Source organism: Siphateles boraxobius, unplaced genomic scaffold (assembly GCF_051911475.1).
Source record: "Siphateles boraxobius isolate OS27281-9 unplaced genomic scaffold, OSU_SipBor_1 46, whole genome shotgun sequence".
In the NCBI taxonomy this organism is placed as follows: domain Eukaryota; kingdom Metazoa; phylum Chordata; class Actinopteri; order Cypriniformes; family Leuciscidae; genus Siphateles; species Siphateles boraxobius.
Genome location: NW_027509097.1, coordinates 14,609,814 through 14,626,405, shown reverse-complemented (window position 1 = coordinate 14,626,405; position 16,592 = coordinate 14,609,814). Strand labels below are relative to the sequence as shown.

The 16,592-nt window shown below is 45.3% G+C and overlaps 1 protein-coding gene across 7 annotated transcripts in view; it reads right to left on the bottom strand.

Moving 5' to 3' along the window:
• thrab (thyroid hormone receptor alpha b) overlaps window positions 1-16,592 on the bottom strand; it is a 170,053-nt gene that overhangs the window by 30,554 nt on the left and 122,907 nt on the right. The window lies entirely within an intron of this gene.

The window sequence follows — 16,592 nt, the reverse complement described above, 5'->3', positions numbered from 1 at the left end:
AATCATCACGCAGAAGCCCGGCGTCCTGGCCCGCCCACTCCTCCATTCACCCCAGAGAAGCTGAGCGTCCGTGGGCAGGACATAATCGCAGATTTAGCCAATGACCGTCTAGTTTCGAAGCACTGAAAAAAAAACTGATTAAAGCCCCATTGAAGTCAATAGACGCTCGTCTTCAACAGGGAAATGCACTGTGACGCTCCGGGAATGAATGAGAAAGAAATCGAATCAGCCGACCTGCTATATGTAGCTGATTCTGAATGAACTCGTCTTCGAGATGAACGTGTTCTAAGGCATTTTTAGTCAATAAAATGTTAACCCAATAGTACATGTTTGACCATTAATTTTTTAACAATTTAGGGGAAGCCAAGCTTTCCTTGCAGTCTTAAAGAAATCCACACTGTTAGAAATGCATTGAACATCATAGTACGTCGGTGGAGAAAAACATATAGCTCATCATAACATCGTAATATACATTTACATAATTGCACATGATTTTTCATATCAACAGAAAAATATACCGGGATAATCCGCCTTCACTTGAGACTCCCCTGTTTCAGAGAATAGTTAAAGGGGTGGTAAAACACGATTTCACTTTTCTAACTTTAGTTAGTGTGTAATGTTGCTGTTTGAGCATAAACAGCATCTGCAAAGTTACAGCGCCCAAAGTTCAAAGCAAAGGGAGATATTTGCTTTTAAAGAAATCAATTTCTAAGGACTACAGCAAACAGCCGGCTTTGGACTACACAACATTCCTCCAGGGTTGCTGACGTCAGCAAATGCCATTATTTACATAAACCCCTCCTCCGAGAATACTTAATAAGCGGGGCGAGGCCATTTTATATTGCTGTTTTGGAGATGAGTTGTCACAATGCCGGCGAAACGCTGCTGTTATTTTCATCCCGGTTGCAGGTCCACTTTGTTCAGCCTTCGTAGGGACGAGGGAGTTAGGGATCAATGGTTAAACTTTATTTTTAACTCGGTCCCTCATAATTATGACCCAAATTTCGCTCTCTGTGCTTCACATGTTACGGAGGAAAGCATTCACAATCTTCGCGAGCTCAATGCATGATTCGCACATCGGCTTGTTCTGAAAGATGGAGCAGTTCCAACTTTAAAAACAGAAGCTTTTGTTTACGGGCCACAATCTGTAAGTATGATTTATTTTACGTCGATGCATTTTCCTGTAATAGTTTGTATTGTTAATTGTACGTTGAGGCAAGGAAGTAAACAAATGACAACGCTGTTTGGCTCCGCAAACCAGTTTGTTAAATGCTCATTCATACTTAACGTTATCCGACAAACACCTAACGTTACAAACTTTTTTTTAATCTCAACAGCGAACTTGGAATTAGTGTAAACTATTCTTTGATTAGAGCTTTTATGTTTATCTACATGCTTGTTTATCAACAGGTATGCTAAAAATGGTTCTGTGTTTGATTTGGCAGCCGATGTTTAGTGTTCGTTTTGGGTTAATAGTTCTTTCGACAGATATTTGTCTACAATCGTTCTAAAAATACAAAAGTAAAGGTGGCATACAGTCAGAAACGATCACTATAGATCCGCAGTCTTTACTCAAAAAAATCCCTTTGAGGACTGTAGTATAATTTGTTAGAACGATTATATTATATTAAATTCTTGTTTATGAAGCTTATTTTTTTTGTAATTTTATAATAATTAGTACAATTAAATAACAGCGTATATAAAAAGTAATGAGAGAACAACAAAAAACAAACCTTTCTGAAATGCCGTTTAACAGCCGTTCTTGAACAGGTTCTGCTCGATCATCTTCACTAACGTTTCCCCGGGTCCGATTGGTTTTATTGACTACATTGTTTATAATACACCAAAGCACAAACTACGTTAAAGGTAAGGGGCGTGACGTTTCCGGAAAATGTGCACTAGAGGGTTAGCGAATCACAACACACTGGGCCAGCTAACCAATCTGAGCCCATTGCGTAGTTTTGAGGGAATGGCTTAATTTTACAAGGAGGGGCAGAGCAGTGTAGAATAAAGGTAAAATATATGAAAAATAATGCAATTTTTAAAAAAACGAAACATGAACACGTTACAGTGCACCCGAGAAAGACAATCAAGCCTTCGAAAAAATGCGTTTTACCACCCCTTTAATGATATGCTAAAGCCTATCGGTATGTTGACGCGATAGGTTACAAGGTAGGTTGTGTTGTCAGAAACACCAGCGATTTCAAACCACATTTTTGACACTGTCTTTGGTTCACTGCAGTTTTAAGGAGAAAACACTCAGCAATGGTGTTGACTTATGAATTTGCACATGGTTTGTCTTAAAGTAAAGTAAAGTAAAGTAAACATAGTCGACTATGTCTTAAGTGAAGCTAAACAGTTGAGAAAGAAAACGCATGTGTATGGTATGTATCAGTATATTAGATCAGTGCATTAAGACTTAAAGTGAGATCAACCTAATAATCCCACTCAGGGTTTTTCCTGGCTCAAAACGAGGCGGAGGTGGTAAAATCCTGATAATGTATTTTAATAATAAGATAATTAAATTTGTATTTTTCATAGATCATCATATAGCCTACTGTGTTTCCCACAGTATTTTTGTGGGTGGAGCTCGGTACCTCTAGGGGGCTCTGGAGGCATGCCCCCCGGAAGAAAATTGTGTACATTTTAAAGATAAATTCCGTAATCTGTGCACTTTGAGTCACCCGAATACGCTGTTAAAAATAAATAATCCACCTTCCCAAACCTATGATATTCTTTGATTTAGATAGCTGCATCTGATCATCACATTACAATTATTCAAATGCTCAGTGTTAAGCATGAAAATATGGTAACATATCACACTGAAGTAGGCTGATTTAAAAATAACATTTATTTAAAATAAAAGTTATTCTTTTGGCAAAATTAAATTTCCTTAATAGCCTAAACAGAGGCTTTACTCCCTTCAAACTTAAATTGTCAATGTTTCATTACATCAACTGTTGGAAAAAACTCTTATCAGAATACATTTTTTTCACCTTTATAAAGGTCATTTCTTCCCTAATTTTATTAAATGTATGCTTCATTTTTCATTTCAAATTCTTAGGGACATAAACATGTCTTGGCTTAAGGATGACTTTTGAGTCATTTGGCCTGAACTCAAGACACACAGCGCTAACAGATAGGGCGTGTAAATCCACTACACGTTTAACTGATGACAGAGCTGTCAGAAAAACGGTTTTGAGCGAAAGGTACTTTAGGTCCACGGAGTCTAACTGTTCAAAGGGGAAAGCTTTCAGGGCCTCTAGGACCAATGAAAGATCCCACATGGGAACCGACGGGGGTCGCGGGGGATTCATCCGTCTAGCTCCTCTAAGGAAGCAGATGACGAGCTCGTTTCTTCCTACTGACTGGCCGCGCGTCGACACAGCGAACGCTGGAATGGCCACCACATAAACTTTAAGCGTGGATGGGGACCTGTCCTTATACAACAGCTCTTGAAGGAAGCCAAGCAACCCCAGGACCCCACATGTTTGTGGGTCTAGATCTCTATCAGCGCACCATTTGGAGAACACCGACCATTTAGACGCGTAAAGGCGCCTCGTAGAGGGAGCCCTGGATTGCACAATCGTGTTCATCACTCCTTCCGGCAGGACAACGGGTATCCGTTGATTAACCATACATGCAGAGAGCAGCGCTCTGGATAGGGATGCCAGATTGAGCCGCGGGCTTGAGAGAGGAAATCTCTCCTCACCGGAATCGGCCAAGGGGCTGTGTGAGACAGCCGCATCAGCTCCGGGAACCAGGTTTGATACTCCCAGCGCGGGGCTATAAGGAGCACCGATTGGCTCGTTTCCCTGATCCTCTTGGTTACTAGAGGTAACAGAGAGACCGGAGGGAAAGCATAAAGTGAGAGGCTGGGCCAGGTTTGGGTCAGCGCATCCTCGTTCTTTGAAAAGAACAGTGGGCAGTAAGCGTTGTCTTTTGACGCAAACAGGTCGACTTTCGCTTTGCCAAAAAGGCGACACAGTAACTGGACTGTCTGGGGGTGCAGGGACCATTCCCCTGGTGGAACGTGGTTCCTGGACAGTTTGTCTGTCCAGTCGTTCAAGAGGCCTGGCACATGCGCAGCTCTCAGCGAGCGCAGGTAGAACTGAGACAATACAAGAAGGCGTTCCATCAGATGGCAGAGGCTTCTGGATCTGACACCGCCCTGACGGTTTATGTAGGACACCACAGACATGTTGTCTGAGCGGACTAGCACATGGTGGTCCTGTATGAATGGGTGGAAGCGTTTGAGCGCGTTCTCGACCGCTATCATTTCCGGACAGTTTATGTGGAAGCGTCTCTCTTGGTCTGACCACAGGCCAAAGTCCGGTCTGCCCTCGAAGACGGCGCCCCAACCTGAGTTGGAGGCGTCCGTCGAGATGACCTTTCAGTGTGAGACAGCCCCCATTGTCACTCCCCGCTGGTTCCAGTCGGCCGCTAACCAGGGCTGCAGAGCCAAAACGCAGCTCTGAGTCACTCTGATTCCTCTGTAGCCTGAAACCCAAGCCTGGTGAGGCACTTGGGGGTTCAGTCAGCGTTGTAGCGGGTGCATGCGCAGCAAGCCAAGCTGAAGCACAGCTGCAGCTGATGCCATACAGCTTAGCATCCTCTGGAATGTCTTCAGAGAGGTGTGATGCTGCCTTCCTGGAAAAACGCGGCAGGGTCTCGAACACGGCGCGCGCTGTGTCGATAGGCGGGCCGTCATAGCCACGAAGTCCAGTTCTATTCCTAGAAAGGAAACTGACTGACTGGGCATTAATGAGCACTTGGTCCAGTTGACCGTGAGGCCCAAACTTTCCAGATGGCGGAGAAGCACTGTTCTGTGAGATAAAAGCTCTATCTCTGACTGTGCTAAAATCAGCCAATCGTCCAAATAGTTCAGAATTCGCAGCCCTTTCACTCTCAAGGGGGTGAGAGCTGCATCCATGCACTTCGTAAATGTAAGGGGTGCCAAAGACAGGCCGAACGGGAGGACGGTGTATTGATATGCCCGACCGTCGAAGGCGAATCTCAAGAATGGCCTGTGACGGGTGACTATCGGGATATGAAAGTATGCATCTTTCAGATCAAGAGAGATAAACCAGTCCCTCGGGCGAATTTGCGCGAGGATTTGTCTGGTTGTGAGCATTTTGAACGGCCATCTCATGAGAGCTTTGTTCAAATATCTCAGATCTAAGATAGGTCAGAGCTCCGTCCTTCTTGGGTACGAGAAAATAACGGCTGTAAAAACTAAAGAAGAACTGAGAACTAAAGAAGGAGGCACTGGTTCTATGGCCCCTTTGCACAGCAGTTTGGCTATTTCTGCGCGGAGTAGATGCGCTACATCCGCTTTCACTTTCGTCTTGGTCCGTACTCGACAGCGAGGGGGACGGCGTGCGAACTGAAGCGCATAGCCCTGTCTTATTGTGCTCAGCAACCATTCTGACACACCTGGAATAGCCTTCCATGCTTCTACATGTATAGCTAGGGGCAGAATGGACTCCGGGTTCCGATCGCCGCACTTCGCGGGCTCGGGAAACTGAACCGGAGGTGTGTGCAGGGCGCGCACACCCTCTGATCTCGGGAACGGCGGCTCGCTGACAGCTGTGACTGTCTGTATCACTTGAGATGGCCCGATTACTGGGAATGGGGAACATTTTGTGCGAGCGGAGCCTGGGGCGAAGTGTTTGTCAGTAAGCGTGAGCACTTGTGAGCGGGCACGTGACTTACATTCATAACTTGGCCGCTGTGAGGCTGTTGCCGTGTAACAGAGCAGACAGCGAGTAGGTGTGAGCACAGGTTTGTGGGCACATTCTCTAAATCTAGCACTCGAGCGGTATTTGCCAGCTTTATGAGAGTGGGCTCTGTGTGAGACATGTGGGGCATCGTGTTTATGTGTAGGGGTGAGCACTGATCTGTGGGCACTTTTTGCGCTGCGACCGCCTCTTCCACTGGGGGGATAGCTGTGAACCCCTACTTGGCGGCGCCGTCCACCTGGGAGAGCGCCGAGGAGACATGTGAGTGGAGCCTCATGGAGAATGGTGCATTCCACGACTTCGAAAGCTCGACATGAAGCTCTGGCAGAAATGGCGCAGATCTGGAAACAGGCGGAGGGCGGTGGCTGTGGAGGAAGCAGCCGTCGAGCATATTGGGCGCGGGCTCCTTAGGCGGTGACAAATCCAGGCAGAGTTGGTCGATGGCCTTTGAAAGGAGGCGCATGAGCTTGGCGTCCACGCCACCCCGAGTCCTGCTGGATTCCTGGATCGAGGAGGAGGCGGAGTGATGGGAACTCGACCAATCCTCGCTATCCGATGCCAGGATAGAACAGCTGTCACCTGGGTACGCTCCTTCAGCTTCGTCCCCTGAGGAGGCGGCAGTGAGGGCCGAAGCCGGCAGCTGCGTATCCGGGAAGGGCGGAGAAGGAGAAAGTGAGGCTGGCGGGATACGATCCGGCGAGCGCTTCACTGTGCCCACAGGCTCCGGCATCCTCTGCGCATGGCGCTTCTTATTGCGCGGCCCAGAGGGTAGAGTGACAGTGTCTGTGGTGAAGGCTTCGAGTCGAGCCCGCAAGGTCGACAACGGAAGCACTTCACAGTGCATGCAGCCGCCAGATTCCAGGGCGAGGGCTGCGTGGTCCGGGCCCAGGCAGGGAGCGCAAATCACATGGCGGTCTCCTGCGCTGAGCGGGGCTCTATATTAGCCGCAGGAAAGGCGAGGCATTTTGATTAAAGCGCTCGCACTCTTTTAGTGAGAGAGAGTGAGTGTCGCAGCGGCGAACACTCACAGAAGGCAAGCACAAAAGGATACTCAACGCCGGATGGCATAGCAGGCATGGAAGGCTGAAGGTGCCGAAGACGGCCGGCTTCCTCAGGCGCTTCCTCTGCGTGCTGGTCGCTAGTTTCGATGGCGGACGGCTTTCTCTCAAGATCCAGCGATGCAGAGAGCTCCGCTGAAGATGATGAAATCAGTGACGCAGCCTCTGAGCCTGGCTTTTATACGCAAAGCCACCCCCATTTTGGTGGGCTGTGACGCGTAGAAGGCGCAAAGCGCCCTCATCAGGCGTGACGTCACGCGAGGCTCAGTAATAGGCTGCAGTAGTTGACGCACGGCAGCCAATGAGCATGCAAGCTTGTCTGCTCTAGGTCTGCTGGCTGCTGCACTGCGTTGACAATAAATGCAAAATTATGGATAATAGGATAATATTACTATCCTATAAAGAATAGGATAATTTTTGGCTTCAATATCTCGAGAAAAGATGACTTTACCGGTAGCGTAAGCTAGCTTACGCAATACGAGAGAACCTCTCGTAAGAGAACAGCACTCTGGTCGTGTGATGTTTCTTAAATGTGTCAAGTATGTTTTAATATTACTGTGCTAGCCTCAAAAGCGCAAATGTGTTACCGTCAGTAGGCCTACATTGGGTAGGCCCTGGTTGGGCAAGCACAATTCTCTTTCACTTTTCCCTTTAAAAAAACACACGTGTCCCGGAAAAGCGTTAATGTCGAGCCCTGATATGATTTCCTTGATTGGTTCTCTTACGAGAGGTTCTCTCGTATTGCGTAAGTTTAGCTTACGCTACGGGAAAGATTCATCTTCTCGAGATACTGAAGGCAAAAAATGATCCTTAATTTTGTATTCATTGTCAACACAGTGCAGCAGCTAGCAGACCTAGAGCAGGCCATCTCGTGTGCTCATTTGCTGCCCTGCGGGCAACTGCTGCAGCCTACCAGTGAGCCCGGCGTGACGTCACGTCAAATGAAGGGCGCCCGCGACTTCATAGCGTCACAGCCCGCCAGAATGGCCGTGGCTTAGCGTATAAAAGTAGGGGCTGTAGGCTGACTTCCCTGATTTTTCCTCTCTTCAGCGAGCTCTTCGCATCGCTGGATCTGAGAGAAGCCGCCGCCGCCGTCGAACAGCGAACAGCCAGCTTAGGACAGCGCTGAGGAAGCCGGCCGTCTTCGCCACCTTCAGCCATCCATGCGAGCTATGCTATCCGGCGACGTATCCTTTTTGCCTGCTATATATATATTCTAAAAGAGCAGCAAGCGTCTTTTTAAAGATGCCTCGCACTTCCTGCGGCTCGTGTAGAGCCCCGCTCTGCGCCGGAGACCGACACCATATCTGCGCTCTCTGCCTGGGCCTGGAACACGCAGAGCTCGCCCTCGCGTCCGGGCGCTGCGAGCTCTGTGAGGAGCTTCCGCTGTCGACCCTGCGGGCTCGACTCGAGGCCTTCAACACCGCAACAGTCACTCCGCCCTCTGTTTGACTGCGCAGGAAGAAGCGCCGTTCCATGAGACAGCCGGAACCTGTGGCCACAGCGACGCGCTCGCTGGAGAACCTCCCTCGAGCTTCGCTTTCGCCTTCCCCGCCTCTCCTCACCGATGCGCAGCTGGCGCTTACGAGCCTCACTGCCATCGCATCGGAGGATGAGGCTGAGGAACACGCCACGAAAGACTGCTGCTCCATCCTGGCATCGGACAGCGAGGAATGGTCGCTTCATTCCGCCACCTCATCAATCCAGGAATCTACCCGTACTCGCGCTGGAGCTGATGCCGAACTGATGCGCCTGCTGACACAGGCTGTTGACCGTCTCGGGCTCGAGTGGTCGCTGCCAAAGGAACCCGCGCCGAACAGGATCGACAGTTGTTATCTACAGAGTCGCAGCCGCGCAGCTTCAGCAACTAGGCCCGCTCCATCCCTGCCGGAACTTCATTCGGAGCTGACGAAGTCGTGGAATACACCATTTTCCTCGAGACTTCAGTCACAGGCCTCCGCGTCGCTCTCCCAAGTGGACGGCACCGCCGAGAAAGGGTACACGGCTATTCCCCTGTGGAAGAGGCGGTCACAGCGCACCTTTGCCTGCCCTCTGCGAGATGGCAGTCACGGTAAGCCCTCTCGTCTAAAGCCTGCAGAGCCACGTCCGCCTTGGTCGGCCACGCTTATGCCGCCTCCGGCCAGGCCGCGTCTGCTCTACACTCAATGGCTGTGCTACAGTTCCTGCAAGCCGACCTCCTCCGTGAATGGGATGAGAAGGGCCGGGATCCAGCTGCGGTTACGGACCTGAGAAGTGCGACGGATCTCTCTCTCCGCCGCACCAAAGCCGCAGCCCAAGCCATCGGACGAGCCATGGCCGCGTTAACTGTGACAGAGAGGCACCTCTGGTTAACGCTCGCGGATATGAGGGAAACTGAGCGAGCCACCTTCCTGAACTCTCCGCTCTCCGAGGAATCTCTCTGAGGTGCAGAAGACCACGCAGGCCATGAACCTCTTCCTGCCACGACGCTCGAGTTCCGCCACAGGCCGCTCGAGTTCTGCCACAGGCCGCTCTCGCGAGAGACAAAACCTGCCTCCTGTGCGAACCAGCACCCAGCGTCCAGCACAGCCTCAGCCTTCGCAGCGACGTCAGGGCACCCGCCCTAGGTCGCGCTCAGACAGCCGTCACAGACCGCCGCCCCCCAGAGGGCCTCGGCAAAGAACTACACTGAAGTCTGAGCACGCGAAGCCCTCCTGACGGAGAGAGAGAAAAGACGGGCGTGTCCCGCTACGGCCGGACCGCCGTCAAAGTTCATTTCCCTGTCAATCCCCTTCAAACAGGCTACTGCAGTGGTTCAATTAGCAGCCAACGAGCCAGTTTATTCATCCTCTCGCCTGCACACAAACGCTGTTTTCACGGCAAACCAGAGAAATCTCAAAAAGAGTATAATGTCTGGTCAGTGTATAAAGTGTAGTGAAAGTGCTCACGCCCCAGTGTTCACCCCTACACATAAGCACTCCAAATCCCGTGTCACTCACAGAGCACACTCTCATAAAGCGCAGAAAAGCCGCTCGAGTGTTGAATGTAAGAAATGTGTCCACAGGTCTGTGCCCACTATCTGCCTGCTCTGTTACACGATCAAAGAAGCAGGTTATGAATGTAAGTCTCGTGACCGCCAGAGAGCGCTCACGCTTGCTAACACAAACCTCCCCCCGGGCTCCGCCCGCGCGTTTAAGTGTTATCACTAAATGCAGGGCGTTAATAAAACGCACCCCATCCATTATGATCAGGGCGTCAGATACAGTTGTAAGTTTGCGTCTTTCCAGAAGGGCAGCTTTCTCCCTTTGAAAACATTTCAAAGGATGTTGGGCTGAATGGCATCAGCTGCAGCGGTGCTTCAGCTGGGCCTACTGCGCATGCGCCCACTCCAACGCTGGTTGAATACTCGCGTGTCCCGCCGAGCCAGGCTGTCTGGCGGCCAGAAAATCAAAGTGACTCAGACCTGCATAGCGGCTCTGCAGCCCTGGTTAGTGGCCGACTGGTACCAGCAGGTAGTAAGGATGGGAACTCCTATAAGGATCTCCTATCGGAAAGTCATCTCGACAGACGCGTCCAACTCGGGTTGGGGCGTGCTGTTCGAGGGCAGACCGGTCTTTGGCCAGTGGTCAGACCAGGAGAAGGGTTTTCACATAAACTGTCTGGAGATGATAGTGGTCGAGAACGTGCTGAAGTGCTTCCTCCCATTCATACAGGACCAGCATGTTCTTGTCCCCTCGGACAACATGTCTGTGGTATCCAATGTAAACCGTCAGGGCGGTGTCAGATCCAGAAATCTCTGCAATCTGACGGAACGCCTCCTTATTTGGTCTCAGATTCACCTGCGCTCGCTGAGGGTGGCGGGCCATTTGAATGACGGCCCAGACAGACTGTCCAGGGACAATGTTCCCCCAGGGGAATGGTCCCTGCATCCCCAAATGGTCCAGAAACTGTGGCGCCTATTCGGCAGAGCGGAAGTCGACCTATTTGCGTCAAAAGACAACGCTCATTGCCCGACGTTCTTCTCGAAGGACGAGGAAGCGCTGGCCCAGGTTTGGCCCAGCCTCCCGCTATATACTTTCCCTCCAGTCTCTCTATTACCACATGTGATCAAGAGAATCAGGGTAACACGCCACCTTATTTTTCCACTTATGGGGTTCCCCTGAAAGTTCGGGGTCTCATTGTGGATGCTTGGCGCGCACGGCATTGACAAAGTGTTCCCGTAGCGTAAGCTAAACTTACGCAATACGAGAGAACCTCTCGTAATAGAACGATACTCGGTTACTAACGTAACCTCGGTTCTCTTTAGAGAGGGAACGAGTATTGCGTAACCGGCCGTGCTCGCGCCACGAGCGACTTCGTTTCAGTCGACGAAAAACCAGGGAAGTCAGCCTACAGCCCCTACTTTTATACGCTAAGCCACGGCCATTCTGGCGGGTGATGAGAGTTCCGTGTCTTTATTAAACTTAACACATATGGATTTATCTGTCATCCACCCTCGATTAATTGGAATGTTATGTTTTTATTACTTGGCCCGCCCGACCCGCGGATTATGATTATGATCCGCGCAGCACAATCGGCAAACTATACGGATTGAAAATGGACACAGGCCGGGAACCCGCAACAGAAATGTCATGGTGGGAAAAGTGTATCTGAGCATGTGACTGTCTATCTGAGTTTTGTCGAGAGCCGGAGGCGGCACGAAATTTGACTATGCAGGAAAAACCCTGCTACTGGTGTCTGCATTTTTAATGTTAACCAAACAACATATCACAATACTCTTGACTGAATAACCAGGGTTTCCGTTGTCCGGTAATTACCGGACATTGAACGGGAAAACAATGAAATGTCCGACAAAATTAAATCTCTCCGGTCAAATTGTCAGATAAAAATTGCCTAATAGAAGGTTCCAATTCATCTCCGTTTCAGCGCTTTTCTGCGGCACTGAGGACAGCGACTCAGTAGCCTACCTGTGTAGCTCTTGTGTCGCTGTCCTCAGGTCAGTAACGTTAGCCTAACTGGAGGAAGCGCACACCGGACGAGAAGCGCAGCGCCGCGCCGCGTCTAGGACAATTTGAGGTATCGCACACCGGACGCACACTTTCTCAGTTTATGGCCAGCAATATTGTTATATTTAAAGACATTATGGAATTAAGATAATGTCTGAAATGTTATGATTGTACTGTACAATTAAATACAATTGTTGCTGAGCTTGCAGTCTGAACACTTTACCTCAGACCGTCCGTTAACTGAATGAATTGAGAATATCAGCTGAAAATCCGATAACATCAGCACTGAGGAGCTCTTTTCCAAAACGATATAAATCCATTTCAATAGTTTTCAGGAAAATAATTAATTTTACCTAGACCCACACATTTTGTGAATATTCAATTTATCCTGTTGAAAAATGATTATTAAATCAAACAACAATATTGTTGATGATAAATTCAAAGTTATTATTTTTTTTTCTAAATGCTATAAATCCATCAATTATTTTCCAAAAATTGATGGTTTGTCTTTTAAAAAAACAACAACAAGAGAACATGCAACATATAATCAGGGACTCATACTATAAATGAATATACATTAAATAAGTGCAAATGCATGAAATATATAAAAGCCAAACAAAATAAATAGTAAAATAAAATATATAGTACAAATAAAATAAATATATCCAATATTCCAATATTGCCCACCACATAAAACAAAATTAAAGATAAGACACATACAAATACCAGTCCTTAAATACAACAATGTTAGAAATGCAATCATATATATCGGGGGAGAAATGGTCAGACATGATTTTCGCCACTTAATTAAGTTTTGTTTTGTAGAAAGCCTTTCTTTAAAGTGAATTTCGTTTTGTATAAATTGTATCTTAATTTTAATATTTTTTTCATCAACCAATTGCCTGGATTTAATAAATAAGAAGCAAATAGACAATATAATCATAACATGGAGGCTCGGGCGCGGTCCCTTGCATTGCACGTGAACTGGAGCGCATCTCATCATAAATTAACCGAAACTCGGCGTATGCCTCACGCATGAGAAATATATCTATATAGAAAGCTTGAAATGTCTTTAAACGAAACAATTAAAAACGGAAAGAAATAGGATAGGCCTACTCTCTGATTATGTAATCCATTACATGCATTTCTCTCTATAGGAGCGTTCATGGAGATGGAGATAGTCAATTTCATCTTTGAATGAATCGGACGTTCATGTATTTTTTTCTGTCTATTTGAAAGTTATGCTAATAAACATGTTGCATTATATACGGCCTGATTATGTCATTTTTTAAGTTACATAGACTGCCTCCAGTTTTCCTCAACAAGACTAATTAAGAGGCGATATTTGACCGGCATATCATCAAAATGTCCGTAAAACGAAACGTCTGCCGGTCACTTTGACCGGCACCATTTTTTTCTAGCGGAAACTCTGCTGAATAACATTTGTAATTTTAATAAGGGTTAATCTATGTTTAATTTACACAGTGAACATGCGGTGTTATTTTACATTTCATTACTTTATTACATTTCTGTACCTGAAAACTATTGTTAGACCTACCTGAAAAGCAATGTTTATTTCATTTGTATTTTTATTCTATTGTATTTATTTGTGCTATGCTTGTAATTAGATTATTTGGTCGTATTTTATGTTTGATTGTTTCCTTGTCTTTAATAATGTTTTTAATTCATATAAGTTAGGCTAGTAGTTTTAGCTGTGGTATCAAAATTGGAATAAAGAATTGTAATTTTTGGTTTCATGGCCGGTAAAAAATATTTATGGTAAATTACTACATTTTCTTAAGTCACTGGCCATGGGCAGGTTTGGCAAAAAGTTTTAGGCCGTGCACGGATCTAATTTACAGACACGCATCCGATTTTCTCCCAAATTTTTACATTCACTAAGGACATAACTGACTGTGTTTATGTAAACCTTGTATGTATTTGAAAGCTAAAGATCAATAAGTTACCAATAAGATCAAAAAAATACTTATTTTAGTAGTCAAACGTTGTTTGACAGACTTTTAGTGTGCACGGGTTTCGGTTGCTCAGTGGCAATTTGAAATGTTGTGGTGATTTCTCAATTTGTAAAAGCTAAGACTAAAATATATTTTTTAAAAATATGCTCTTGAAATAAAAACTAAATTGATCCTAAATAAAATTAAAATTGTAAAACGATATAAAATACAAATTTGAAAAAGCAAACCCATTATTAAATCTGCGTAAACAGTAAAGGCTTGTAAAGGCCCTGTCTGTCTGATTAAGGTCTCATTACATCTTTTTGTACGGCAAACAGTAATTTATGCAAATCTAGGAGCTTTTAAAAGTAAACAGGCATGTGGAGTTTCTATAAACACAAAAGAGCAACGAGAAGATGCCTGGTTCTTCTCTATACATCTCAAATTTAAAATCAGCCCAGACGTCTGTGGAATGCCCTGATACACTTAATTTAACACAAACTCAACAATATGGATGACAATAGTTCAGAATAAAACTTGGCTGTAATAGTGCCAACAAACATCAAATATAACCTAAATAAAGTGATTCTGTTTGGAACATACTCTAATTAGTAATATGAGTTTACATGATATCAAGTTATGACATTGACATTGGCTCAACCAATGGCGTGAGCTTGGGGAGGAGCTAGAGGAGTGTTTGAAGCCAGTTCTGACTCACTTTTTTGTGATTTTCTACTAATGGTGCAGAAATGACACAATGAACATTTAAAATATAGAGTAAACAAGAAAAGAAACTGCTGAACCACTACGGACATAAGGTTTGGGAAGGTGATTGGGAGGCTGTTAGCAGAGGTGGCAAGGGGAACAAGTAATGAAAGTCGGAGAAGATAAAATCAACTCTATTAAGATGAACAGAGCCATGTTATTGCTGCTCCTGCTCTTTGATTTAACCCAGAATGCTGAGCTCTGTGATCAGCTAATGTACTTACAGGTGGCCTCAGTGTAATTAAGCTGAAGGGCCCGCGTTTAATAGCTTATTGAGTGAACATGCTGGGAATCTGACCCCACATTCCTGCATGCGTGCGCACACACACACACACACACACACACACACACACACACACACACACACACACACACACACACACACACACACACACACACACACACACACACACACACACGTAATCACGGGTCTGCAGCTAACGTCCTGTTGGAGTAATGATGTGGCCTTGTGAAGAAGCTCCTGTGTTCTTGACGATGCTTCTGTGTAATTAAATGCAATAACTAATGATTGTGTTGAAAACGCTTGAGGAGCCTGGAACGTTTTTCACCTGCTCATTCACCTGCTCAAGCCTCATTGATTTAATGACGATTAATCTTGAATAACATTTATAGACTAATTAGAGGATAATTCATTAAGCTGGATGTAAACGGATAAAAAGTAAACTTCAATTATCAATTTAGCTTTTAATAAAACTAAAATTGTACAGTAACAATTTTTTTTATGTTTTTGAAAGAAGCATCTTAAGCTAATCAAGCCTGGATTTGATTGATAAAAAATATAGGAAAAAAAACATAATATTGTAAAATATTATTACAATTTAAAATAAAGGGTTTCTATTTGAATATACTTTAAAATATTATTTATTTCTGTGACGCAAAGCTGAATTTTAATCAGAAATTACTCGTCTTCAGTGTCACATTATATATATATATATATATATATATATATATATATATATATATGAAATAAAAAATCTTTATTTTGAACTATTAAAAAAAACAAATTAAATATACAAATGAGTAAAAATATCAGTTATTTTGGTATTATAGCATTTAATAATTAGCCTTTATTTTTTTATTTTCGTTTTTCATTTTTAAGTACAGTAATTTTGTTGTTTCTATTATTTTTATTTGTTAATTTTTGTTTTTCGTTATAGCTTCATTTTTTCAGTTTCAGTTTTAGTAAGTTTAATACTTTAAGTTTAATAATTAAGTTTTTTAAATTTTAAGATTTAGATTTATACTTAATTCATATTAGTTTGGTGGTACTATAACAGAAAAAGCTGAAGTTACACCGATTAGTCAACCTCACTAATCATCGACCTCTCTAATAAGCCAATTAGTTGACCATTATGACAGTAACAACACACCTCTCCTCAACAAATCATTAGGTATCTGTGGTCAGCGAACTGGAAATCCAACAAGAGGTCTGCTAAATATAGAAATCGCCCAAGGACAGATTACACATTAGACATCCACAAACATACACTGAGAAGTAAGACTTGACGTGTTTTGCTAACTGGCAGAAACATTGCTGTTGGCTCTAAAGCTAACGCTTTTTTAGAACGTGAGGGGGCAGTCTGTGCCGTCCTGCTGAACCAAAAGCCTACACGGCAGCGTGTGTGTGTGTATGTGTGTGTGTGTGTGTGTGTGTTTGCGTGTAAGGTTTGAGTGTGTGCTGACTTTGGACGGTAACGGCATTCTCTAAGGCTTTAGTTAACTTTCCTGCTGGCTCCAGGCCTTATATAAAATGTGTGTGCACAGTAGATGTTGAGGTAAAGGCTATTCTATTAGCGCCTGCCTTTATACTCAAAAGCACAGCGTAGAGCCAGCACCACACTCACTGTGAGATGTACACACACAAATGGAGCCAGTTATCAGGAAAACTGAATTATGGAGGAGAGTGTGTGCATTGACCAGAAAATTTGAGTTTCCTGAAGCGTCAATATGTGAAACAAAATTCGATAACCACACACAAGAGAAGCAAGGAGCATGGGTAACTTTACAGACCAGACATAGACTCGTATGCCGGGTTCAGTATGCCGATTTTGGCAAAAAGCTGTTTGA